Raw genomic sequence first — 13,277 nt, forward strand, 5'->3', positions numbered from 1 at the left:
TATTTATTTGAACCTACAAATGCGTAGTGTTTTTATTTTATAAAAATGGTGTTATATTGCACATTTTCCTGCAACTTGCTTTATTACTTAGCTTTGCTTGGATGAGTGTCCTGGTCCATACAAATAATTCATTTTCACCTTAAAGAACACCCAAAACTTCAGATTCTGGTTCAGTTTGCATTAAAATGTATTAAAATGGGGAAAGAATTTTAAAGTCATACTATATTTCTGTCTAGTAGCGTAAGTTTTCAATTATTGAGGTTTTATGTCCTTCGAGGAAAAAAGTTTTCATGTAGAAATTGTAATTCTTTGTTAAATTTATTCTTTTTAGAGTTTTTTTTCACTGTCATGAAAAGAAGGGTTTTTTTTTAAACTGAAGTATAGTCATTTACAATGTGTCAATTTCTGGTGTACAGCACAATGTCCCAGTCATGCATATATATACACACAGACACATACATATATACATACATATATTCATTTTCATATTCTTTTTCATTAAAGAATTCTTTTTCATTCCTTTCATTATTACAAGATATTGAATATAGTTCCCTGTGCTATACAGAAGAAATGTGTGTTTTATCTATTTTTATATATAGTAACTAACATTTGCAAATCTCAAACTCCCAGATTTATCCCTTCCCACACTCATAAAGATCGTTCACTATGTCTGTGAGTCTGTTTCTGTTTTGTAGATGAGTTCATTAGTGTCCTCTTTTTTTTCTTTTTTTAGATTCCACATATGAATGATACATGGTATTTTTCTTTCTCTTTCTGGCTTACTTCACTTAGAATGACAATCTCTAGGTTCATCCATGCTGCTGCAAATGGCATTATTTTATTCTTTTTTATGGCTGAGTAGTATTCCATTGTATAAATATACCACAGCTTCTTTATCCAGTCATCTCTCAATGGACATTTAGGTTGTTTTCATGTCTTGGCTATTGTAAATAGTGCTGCTATGAACATTGGGGTGCATGTATCTTCTCAAAAAAAGACAGGTTTTATTTCCATTTATATTTAACTGGTTCTCACTGCTGTGGTGGATTGTATTATTGGTCATTATCTACTCCCTCTGTGGTAAAAGAGGTATGCTTGTTGGATATAATTTGTAATACTTTCTTAGAGATGAAGCATGCATCCTATCTCTCTTTGGATTGGCCATATGACTTGCTTTGGCCAATGAATATATGACATAAACCCATCCGGACAGAAGCTTTACATCTGTGCGGCTGCGCGTGGCTGCACTTGCCCTCCAGACCGGGCAGCTGCACTTGCCCTCTAGAGCTTCTGCTCTCTGGCATGAACATGTCCAGGTTGGGGCTCCTTCTTCAACCCAGATCCTAGAACAAGAATGCTTGTGAAGCAGACCTGCAGTCAACCCATCGCTTGGAGCAGAGCAGCAGCCCACTGTCAAGAACTGTGAAGGGGGTCATGTCTCACTTTACTTTCAGGCTAAGATGTTAACTTTCCCATTTCCTGGATGCTGACACAACTCCTGGGTCAGAGACAAAAGACAGCAGTGTGTCAGTGTGTTTGTGTTGCTTCCCCGAGTCTTTCTTCCCACACTGGTGATGTGGAAGGGCCCAGATGGATGCCTGAACACAACGGAGGTTGCATTTACAGGAGAGGGACACTGAACGTGAAATCCCAGCGTTTCACAGCAAGCAGTGTGCAAGCCTGCTCTTTGCCCCAGAGGTAGGTATTATCTCTTCCCTCCAGGTTGCTCACTGCAAACTCAACCCTGAGAAATGACTAGGAAGAAAATGATCAGGGTTTTCAAGGCTTAGCACACCCAGCAAGACATATAGGGACACAAAAGACTCATGGAAGAGTATCTCCCAACACCAACCCTCGGTCCTCATGGAATGTCAATGAGAAACAAATGTATCAGAGCTATTTTGTTACAGAACAAAACACCTCCACTGAACTGAGAGATCCTTGAAAATCAACACATCAGTACCTTACTATATAGTCAATAGCTCAGTGTCTTGCAAGAGCATGTGATTGATGTTTGTTGAGTGACTAAACACACTTAACATATCTAAAATTAGTCTACTTTTTGAAGATTAGCATTTATTCTGTAATGTAAATTCTAATTTCCCACATTTAAAAATATTTGTAAGAAATTACAATACATAACAAGGGATACATTTAATATTAATTCAAGCCAATTTTTCTGAGCATATGTAGGCATTGCAGAACTCTGACATTTTAAAAATTGCTGATTATCCTGTCTCCTTAAATGTTTCTTCATCGAGTTTTGAAAATTCTCTAACATTTAGTTAATAGCAACCATTGTTTTGTGTACTTTTGAGTTATTGCACTGTTTTGTGATGTAGATTGTATCAAAATTCTTTCTTTTTCCAGAGGATTAAAGACAAATTAGTAGAAGATATGCATCAAGGATTCTTAAGGTATGAAACCATTTTCAACAAAATGCTTTTTATTTAAGTCAGAATTGGATTTCCATGGTTTGGGGCTTCAGGGCTTCGAAGGCTTTACTCCCACAGATTTAAGACTTGAACGAGACATCAAAGGTCATCACGTGGGCCCTTCAAGGCACTAGCTAAGGGATTTGGCAACTGTTTCCATGCTTTAGCTTTGCTTGAATCCTTCCCTTCAAAGCAGCTGTTACTATGTAGCTGAGATTAAGTTTAAGGACAAGATGTATTATAGTTTATTCGTATGTTTTTTAAATTGCATTTTAAGGACCTTCTCAGTGCACAGGCAAATACTGGCAGGCAGGAAAGTAAAAATGTATCCTCTACCACCAAGGATTTTGCAATATAAGGGAGAGACCACATGCAGCTCCAAATTTTACATAGAAATAAAATTATAGCACAAGCTTTCTGTTGCAATCCCAAAGCAACAGGAAAGAAAAACCTATTACAATGAAACAAGCACAGAACTGAAGTGGCCCCTTGAGGGCTTTTCCCTTATTTGTTTTTGTTGTTGTTTTAATTCCAGGTTCTCATTTTATGTGATTTGGGGGTTAATGATTGGGCATTTATGATCATGATCACAAAGGATCTTTTTCTCCCATCCTCAGCTCATGTTTGGAAGCAGTAATGTAAACTATGGTAGTAGAAATTATTCTCCAACGGTTTGTTTTTTTCACCTTCCCTACTACCCTAAAATTTATAACTCTAATTTTCATGATAAGGAATGATTGGTATATGTCCTTTTTGCTGAAACACGGTAATTTTATCAAGCTTGGTCTGGATTTATTTGAGCAAATACTGGTATTTTAATTTATTATGTAGCCTGAAAGTTCAATTTAATTTATTTATCTCAGCTTATGTGGTTTCCAGGGGAGGTGGGGGGGGGGAGTGCGGGAGGGGGTTATCATACTCCTGATGGTGAAAAATCCTACACAGTTTTGAAAACTGCAAATAGAAAGAGCTATTCTGATGACTGTCATCTGATTTTAGAAGCAAATTATGGCATAAACTATAGTCTGATTATATTAAATATGGTCTCCATTACTATCCTCTTTTTTTAATCTCAGTTTTCACTTCGCCTCTGAAGGTGGATTCTTCTTTTCAGAGGTTTTCCTGAATTTTGATTTAAAGACAAGGAAATAAGAAACACATAGAGTTTATAGGGTGGCAAGTGACAGACATGAGGATCTGTTGCAGGAAATTAAAACAGCAACTTGGGGGAATTTGTTTTTCTTTGAATTAGTTTTATTAGGAAACACAAATTTTCTCATTTACATCAATTATGTGATATTTAAAAATACTAGAAAGTTGGCCGTTTAAAATTTCAGACAGTTGACTTTAACGAAGAGGTTTGTTCAAAGTTTTTCACCAACTTTCTGGAATGCCAACCATAGGATAAAGCATAAGACACACTATCTACTTTTAATATGGCTCAAGAATTATTCAATTTTCTCTACAGTTTTTTTTTTTACTGTTTTAATGTTTTTTTGTTTGTTTGTTTGATTTTTCTTAGTTCATTATTTTTGAAACAGTAATGCAATTTTCACAGAGAAAAGAAAAAAAAAGCATACACCAAAAGAAGAAAATTATGTTCAGCAAATGTTAGGAAAAATTTACCTAGGTTTTAAAATTGAATGGATGCTTTTGAGTTATGAAGTTTTGAGTTTTGTTTTAATCAAGATTTCTCAGATTTTATGAGAGTGATTGAAATCAGGAGACTATCCCGAAGGAAAAATGGGGGGGGGGGAACGATGAAAACAGAAAAATGGAGAAACTTCAGCAAATGCGTTAGTCGCACAGCAACATCTTTTCTGTTTTGAAAATAAATCTTTGCAGGTGTGTTTCCGATCCAGCTTTCTTGCTCAAGGAAGAATGTTTATCATTTTCTGAATTTACCAGCAATTGGCGTGCGCTGAGGGCTCATTTATTTTGTACAAAATGTTGCTAACTCACTCCTGTCCTCTTAAATTTAAAACAGCTGCTACCTACAGGCAGGCCCTAAATCTTAACAGAGACAGGAATCCAGACTCTCTCTATGGCTGTATTACACTCTTGTTAATAATAATCTCTGTCCGTCAAGGTGACGACAGGATAATGTGGGTCTACACACATATTTTCTCTGTCCATATGTAAAAAGCTAAGGCTTTTATTTTGTTAATAAAAAAAAGATTCAATTTTAAAACTCCCTCTGATGATTGGTGCCATTTGCAGCAGTGTAATTTGGTTTTGCTTGAAGCAACCTAACTGGCAATGTTTCTTTTCTACACAGTTACAGTTTTAATATCATCTATGAGTTGGAGTAGCTTATTAACTGAGAGAAAGGAGCAGAGGGATCCAAACTAAACGTTAAAAGGCAAGGCAAATTTGGGGAAAGAAATATTCTTTAATTTTCAACTGTTTCGACTTTTATTTTCAGACTACATTTTCATAAATAGAACTTACAATCTCAACGTTTACTTGTAAAGAAGACAACAATTTCAACTTTCTCAATGACTGCCTTACTGTTTAAAAGAAGAATTTTGACATAAACTTTAAATATCTGGATTTTCAGTCGAAACACACAACTTTTTTTTTTTTTTTTTTTTTTGGTCTTTAGCTTGTTTTCACCCTGTTACCTTACCAAAAAGAAATCATTTTCTTTCTCTTAGCTTTTCTTGCAGAACAACCGTTCAATGTCTATAAAGATAGATTCATCTGTTTTAAAAAAAATGCTAAAGGTTATTTTCATGCATAAGATAAATCACTGAGAGATACAGTAAAGAATTCAAAAGGTACTTCATGTCCTAGCAGAGCGAAATCCCAATCATCCTTCTCCATAGTGAATTCATGGTTTCCTGCAAGATAAGATCTCATCCTGCTGAGGACTTCATCTTCGAAGAAAAGAGAACATCATCTCTCAAGGGAACTCCAGTATCATAATTCATAAAGTCAAATGTATCAGTAAGTACAGCCTTATTTTAAAAGTCATCCAAGTCTCCAGAAGCTACACTATTGATGTTAAATTGTAATGTTCTATGATAACACAAATTTGTAAAAGATCATTATTTAATTATTTAAAAGTTTCCATTCTCATGAATAAAATTTAAATGCTCAGTAATCCTTAATTAATACATTTAGAATCCCTTCCTCAGTGATTGAGAATTAACTTTGCCACTTTACAGCATGAAAAAGAAAGATAAAAAATAAGCCTCTTGCGATTGGGAAGAAAATTTCCAGTCTCTCACCAGCCAATCCAATTTTTAATCAGCTCTCTCTCTGTCTCTCATTCTCTCTCTCTTTTCTGAAATCATTGGCATTTCCAGCCCCAGGACTCCTCAGTCCTTTTTAGAAAACATAACTAATTTTACAGATCTGAGTTTTGGATTTCATTTCACCTTGAGTTGTTTGCCTAGATTGCTTCCTGGTCAACATGATAGTCCAGAACTCAAAAAAGATTTTTAAAAAATTACAGGCTTTGCTAAAGAAGCTACATGATATTCTAAACAGAAGATACTAGGAACCAAATATAGCAAAAATTGCCAAAAGTTTAATACTTTTCCTACAGTGCCAGCTTGTCTTGGTATTTATTATTCATTCATTCACCAAACATGTATTGAAAATCTATAATCCACTGAAGACAACACAAGAGCCCAGAATTCAGTCTTTGCCTAGAGGAACTCACAATTTTGTAGGAGGATCAGATAGGTAAACAAATAAGTTTCAAGATTAGACAGTTAATTCTCACTTAAAGAGTTGTGGGGAAACACTGAGAAGACTTCCCAGAGGAGGTGGCATCCAATCCAGGGCAGAACAGAAGGATAAAGCAGAAGGTGGGAAATTTATCCTTGGTAGGAGGAAGACCATGCCCAAAGAAGTGGGTACGGGGAATTTGGGGATATGGACATAGGGAGTTGTCTGAGGGACAAAATCAGTGGTGACTGAGGATGAAGAGGCAGATTGAAGCCAGCCTATGAAAGCCTTTGTATGCCAAATTAAGGAGTTAATACTTTAGTCTGCAGGCAAAGGAATTCTAAGCAGAGAAATGACATAATCAGCTTTAAGATTACCAGAGGTAGAATCCCCTAAGAGATAGGCACTGAAACCCTGAGATTTGCATGCAGCAATCATATGGGGAATAATTTTGGGAAGAGGACCTATAAGAGAGTGAAGAGAAGGAGAGTTGTGGAGAGGGGATGTTGGGAAGCCATGCAGATGCATCAGAGGCTGCAGCTGATCCCATGGGGAGCTCTGGAGCTGAAGGGGCCACTCAGAGTTGTCCCAATTTCAGTTGTCCCACCAGGTGACAGGCCACATTTCCCATATTGAAAAGTCACTGGATATGAGCTGTCTGCAGGTGAGAGCAATTCTTGGAGAGAGAGACAGCTGTGAGCCATCACCAACCCACACATCCAGCTGCTGGAATGAGTGTCTCCATCCAGAAGAGGGATCTGAGGGATGTGTCACAGAATCCACTACAGGGGATTTATGAGTCCTTAAAAAATCTTGTTAGTTTATTTTTTAAGCCTAAACCTGACTATAGTGGAAGGATGGTCTTGACTGAGGAAAGATTGGTTAGAAAGCGCTCAGATGGAACTTTGTGAATAAAGGATGATGTTGGAGATAATGTCAAAGTTGCCATGGTAACTCGGTTGGGGGGAGATAGTCTTCACAAATGATGCTGGAACAGTTGACTACCTCTTTGGAAAAAAGGACCTCAGCTGTTGCCTCATACTATACAAACATTTAACTCAAAATGGATCAGAGTTCTAAATATAAAAGCTACAACTGTGAAACTTCCAGAAGAAGTCAAAAGAGAAAATCTCTGTGACCTTGGGTTGGTCCAAGCTTCCTTAGATCAAACACTAGATGGACAACATCAAATGTTGATGAGAACGGGAAGGAACTGGAACTCTCGCACATTACTGATGAGAGTGTAGAATTGTGCAGCCACTTTGCACAGCAATTGGGCAATTTCTTAGAAAGTTTAGGATATACTAGTCATGAAATCCAGACCCCTTACAAGGTATTTATCCAAGGCAAATAAAAACATGAGTTATGCTCCAAAGTTTATAGCTGTTTAATCTGTAATGGACAGAAACTGGAAACAATTCAAAGGTCTATGGACATGTGAGTGGACAAGTAAATTGTGATATATCTGTAAAAATGTATACTGCTCAGGAACAAAAATGGTTTGATCTACTGATACAATGGTATGGATGAATCTCAAAGACGTTGTGTTAAGTAAGAATGCCAGACACAGGGAACTATGCCGTTCTATCTGTATGAACCTAATTTCTCTAAAGGTGGAAGAATCACTGGTACCAGGGGCAGGTGGGGAGGGGGTGGGGAGAGTGACCACCATGTGTTACAAAGGGGCTTTCTGGGTGGTGGGTCTGTTCTATAATACATACCGTAACTGTGTGGTGGGCATATGGCTGTATATACTGGTTAAAACTCATTGAATTGTACATTTATTATTTCTGAATTTTATTCTATGCATCTAACTTCTAAAAAAAGAAACAAAAATAAATGAGCAGCACCTAAATGGCCACTAGGCCTTATTTTCTTCAGTTTCTGTTCCTCAGAAAAAGTGACTTTGTATAACTGTCAGGACTCATTCACGGAATGAGGACCAATGGTGTACCAGGCTCTGCAGGTTTTTTTTTTTTTTGAAAGTATAGCTGATTTACAAAGTTGTGTTAGTTTCAGTAATAGCAAAGTGATTCAGACAACATATATATATTATTTTTAAAAATCTTTTCCATTATAGGTTGTGTGCTTTTTAAAATGGCCCAATTTTCTTTAAAGAGAAGGAAATCTGGGAATGAGATGACTGTAGTTTTATGCTTTAGCTACTAGTGAATTGATCACCAAGCCCATATTAAGAAACTAGTCTACTTTACTTGACAAGGATAATATAATATTTTTAATCAAAAAAGAGGCTTTAAAAGTAATATATAAAAGAAAAATTCAAAGCAACTTAGTATAAAATGGGCATCTCTTTTCCTGTGTGTGTGTGCACGTGTGCGTGCATGTGTGTGCATGTGCGTGTATGTGTGTGTCTGTGTGTGTGTGTAAAAATGTAGTAGAGCTCGCTTAATTGATGTGGCAGGAATGAACATTTTAAAGTGAAAAAAAATATTTTTGCTTCTATAAATAAGAAGATGCTGGTAGCAAAGCAAATGTCTAGATAGGAAAATATTTGACATTTTTCTCAACTGTAAAGTCAGAAAACATAAACCTCTCCCTGTGGGAGGGCAGCACCATTTCTGTCTGGGGCTCTTTACATAACACCCCAAATTTCTGCTGGCATTTCTCTGCCTCTGTGCTTTGTATTTCACTCGAAAGTGTAGCTTCGTAGTTATGATCGGACCATAAGTAGAGCATAAGAACCTGTATAGTAGCAATAAAGCGTTATTCAAATATAAGGTATTTTTCTGCACATATATCAGCTTTTTTCATATCCGTAATTTAGCTCAATGATACGTAAGTCACAAGAACTATCAGATTTCTTTAATTTTTCTAAATTAAATCCAGTCTGACTTAGCTTCTAACCTAGAGAGGCAGAAAATGCTTTCTATGTATGTATGTATGTCTGTGTTTATGTATCTGTCTGTCTATCTATCTATCTATCTATCTATCTATCTATCTATCTATCTATCTATCTATCTATCTATCCATCCTCTCTCCTGGTTCCTAGTCCCTGCCTCGGCTTGTACACAAACCACAAAACAATGGGGAGGAGCCTCTGGTCTTCAGGGCCCCATGGCTGCCGTTCCTGGTCATCCTTGCCCTGGGCCTCATCCACTCACAGATGCAAAGCCTCATGCCCCTGGATCAGGTTTGACCCCAGGACTCTGTAAGCTGTGCTTCCTGATGTCCGGCTTCCCCGGGCACACATCCTCTGTGGGGCCCTGTGCACAGGTGAGCCCCTGTGCACAGGTGAGCCCCTGACAGCACCTACCATTGGTGGGAATCCCCTCCTCCCCCACCCCTCCCCTCCTGCCACCCCCACCCCCAACTATCAGTCCCTCTTTTGCCTCCGCAGCTGTTCTCCAAGTACGGACCCTGGACCTGCAGTGTCACCTGAGAATGGCTTTATATTTGAATGTTTGTCAGGCAACTGTCATGTGTGGTCAGGGTTGAGGATCACTGTTCTGGATTTAGGAACCATGAGGATGACAGAGATGTGGAAGCTTTACATTCAATGAATATACTTTAAAGTATTTAAATGATTAAAGTAGGTTTTAGGTGAATTGAGAAGTTACCAGTCCAGTCTCTTAATTAGGTGAGAAAAGCTTCTTGGGGAAAGCGGGATTTGAGGAGGGTGAGCAGGGTACACTCAGGCCCTTCTCTTCCTGCCAGCTGTGGGGTTCCTGGAGCTGCGCTACCATCCTGGGTGTGAGGTGATGCTGAGGGTGTAGGTCTGAGCAACACCCAGGGCAGAGCCCGAATTCCTGCCAGGCGGACTGGCCCTGGACCGCCTGTGTCCAGGCATTTTTATGCACTGAGAAATAAACTTCAAACTTGCTTAAGCCTGTTACCTTGGGGGTTTTTCCATCACCAGACCTTACCTTGACTGATGTCAATAGCTGTACCGACCCCATATGACTAGAGAATCTGACCATAATAATAGACTAATATACCCACATCGTATACAGCCTTGGAGCTGACTTTTGCATATAATTCTAAGGTGACTGAGGCTACCATTTGTGGTATAGAACACAAGATGAACGTGATAATTAACAAGATAATTAACTCTACTTTTCCCAGTTGTTACAAGAGACCAGAGGCCAAGGGAAAGAAACTTCTGTGACTCTCCACTGGGACAGTGTGTCCTGTGAATGTAATTAGCACCACAGCCACGTGAGCCAGCCGTACTGTGCACCCATCTTCTATTTGGCACTTCAGTGTTTCTGAAGTATCTTTCTCTTTTGTTTAAAGACCAAAAAGCCATATCTTAGTGCTTGCTTCAGCAGCACATTTACAAAAAGCCGTATCTTACTGGAAATCCTCTCATGCACGAAAAGTTTATTCTCTAGAAGACAGATATAAAAACTGAAAAATCTATCTTCTTGAAAGGCAAAATGTAGCTACTGAAAATCATTAATTCACTTAAAGCAAATAACAGATTGCTGGGCAAAGCTGTTTATTTTGCAGGTTTTATGACCTTAAGCTAGACACTTATCAAGTCCTTCACTTTCAAGATTCATCACAAACTCAAGTGCCTTCAGGGGCCAAGTGGGCAGGTTAAGTAGCCCCCACGTGGGGGTATGGGAAAATGGGGACCATCTGTGTTTCTGAACTGGGCAGCTTCAATCCAGAGATGAATGGGGTGACGGGGGGGGGCAGGGACCAACATCATCAGAGCCTCTGATTTTTTTGGAAGAAGCCAAAATGCTTGCTTGTTAAATGCCATCTTCTGATATTCAACTCAAAAATTTAAAAACACAATGTGGACCAAATCAAACATCTCAGTGAACTGAGTACCACCTCTAGTTTAAAGTCTAGATGCAACTGATCTTTTACAAAGTTTTTGTAAAATCAGATTTTAAAATGTACAAAAAATTTTGCAAAATCAGATTTTAAAATGTAACTCTAATTTGGCCTTATTATATTGCTGTAATTGATTACACATTGCGTGTACCCAACATAAAGGGTGAATAATAAATGATAATTTGTCAAGTAGAGAAGAGACACCCTGAATTAATTGCCAAGGGGAACCATCACATACCTTTAGAGCCAGAGAGAACTTAACTGGGAGAAAACTCAGAGAAGTTTTAACTTTGTTTTCCCAGAATATCAGGGCCTTGGGGATAATCAAGAGTTTTGGTGACAACAGTGATGATCTGTCACCTGTCCAGGAGATGACATTCCTTCTTTAGCTGAATTCAGGAAACTTGTCCAACATCTTTTATGTACCAGAAACAATGTTAGGTGCTAAGATCACAAAGGTGAGTGAATCAGTCTCTCTGTTCAAATAATTCACAGCTTAGCTGGGAGAAAAAAGCAAAGCAATGATAATACAATATCCTGTGTGTTGTTAAATCAAAATGCTATCAATTAGAAGATACATCATTATTTTTTACAAAAAAATTTGTATATTATTTTGGTAAATCTAAGAAATAATTAATTAAATCGTGCTATCCTTCCAATTTTAAGAGGCATTCTGATTTCAGAGATACTTAAATATCATGGGCTACAGAAGTTTCGATTAAGGAGCAGAGGGAAGAGGTAATCTGACCACCTGAGCAAAGCAGGGCCCTCCAGTGACGTACTTAAGGCTGAAATTGGGAGTCAGACAACTTTAAGCTGTGTGACCTAGGGCAGGTCACTCAGCCCAACTTCTTCCCCAACCCGTAAAACACCGTGAAAACGGTAGCTACCCCACAGATCTGTTGTAAAGACTCAGTAAAGGTTTCACATAGAGTGTTCATCAGTGATTAGGGTGGAAGTGGTCAATAGAGGTTGGCTCTTATTAGCAGAGGTAATTAATGATAGGACTGGAGCTTGAAGAAAGAGTAGGGTTTTTCCAAGAGATAAGGGGGAAGACAAATCCCAGAGAGGAAGGAGAGAATACACAAAGCCCCTCGAGACCTGTTTCTGGAACATTCTGCCTGACCGCTGTGCCATTCTAGGTGAGGTTTCTTACTTGGGGAATTCTAAATCTTTTTGACACCCTCTTCTTTCTCCTGCCCCCTCCTCCCCTGCCCTCCAGTCCCAACACACCCACAAAGGCAGCTGGCTTCTCTCCACTTTTTACTTAGAAGCTTGCCCCCTGGTCCTGTGCTCAGTCATCAAGTTGGCTCCTCGGAGCAACACCACGAGTTACTCGCCTTCCCTTTCCCTCCTCACTCCCCCATCCCAGCCTCTTGCTGTCAGGAGAAGCCTTTGTCCAACATCCTTTGTCTAAGAGGATTAATTGATGTTCCCTAGTGCCTGTCAGTTTCTTTCAGGGAACTACATGCAAATAAGGCTTCAGGTGGCCTTCCCTGATTTCCCAGAGTTCCCCAAGGGGGACACCCTGTTAGGACATTCACTCTGAATAACATTTAGTAAGCCTAACGCCCTCTGAGGTTTAGAGAAGTCACCGGACTTCTCCAAATAACCGGGCACAGAAGTACCCAGTGAATAACAGAGCTGGCCCTGCTCAGGGTTTTGCTGAGTTACACTGCACCCCAGCAGTCACAATGTTTTTCATCCTAAAGGATTTCTATTCTCAGTATTATTTCTATTAACACAGTGCCCCTTTTTTAGAAAGCAACTAGTATCTTGAGAAAGAAACCCAGCCAGTCTTTGGATTTGAGTTCATGCATCCATTTATTCCAATACACATATTTAGTGAGTATCTGTTCAGGGTGGGGTACTCAACAACAAGTAAAGATCTGAGGTCAGACAAGATCAACATTGACCTTATTCTCACAGAGCTTACAGTCCAGCAGGGGAGGAATTTTTTTTAATTGAAATACAGTTGATTTACAATGTTGTGTTAGTTTCTGGTGTACAGCATAGACATTGAGTTATACATATATATGCGTGTATATATACATATATATATGTTCTCTTCATTATTCTTTTGCATTATAGATTATTACAAGCTATTGAATATAGTTCCCTGTGCTCTACAGTAGGACCTTGTTGTTTATTCTGTATATAGTACTTTGTACCTACTAATCCCAACCTCCTAATTTATCCCTCCCCATCTTTCTCCTTTGGTTTGTTTTCTATGTCTGTGAGTCTATTTCTATTTTGTAAATAAGTTCATTTGTGTCTTTTTTAAAGATTCTACATATAAGTGATATCATAAGACATTTGGATTTCTTTTAATGGCTGCATAGTATTCCATTGTTTGTG

This window comes from Vicugna pacos, chromosome 35, assembly GCF_048564905.1.
Source record: "Vicugna pacos chromosome 35, VicPac4, whole genome shotgun sequence".
NCBI classification, from domain to species: Eukaryota; Metazoa; Chordata; class Mammalia; order Artiodactyla; family Camelidae; genus Vicugna; species Vicugna pacos.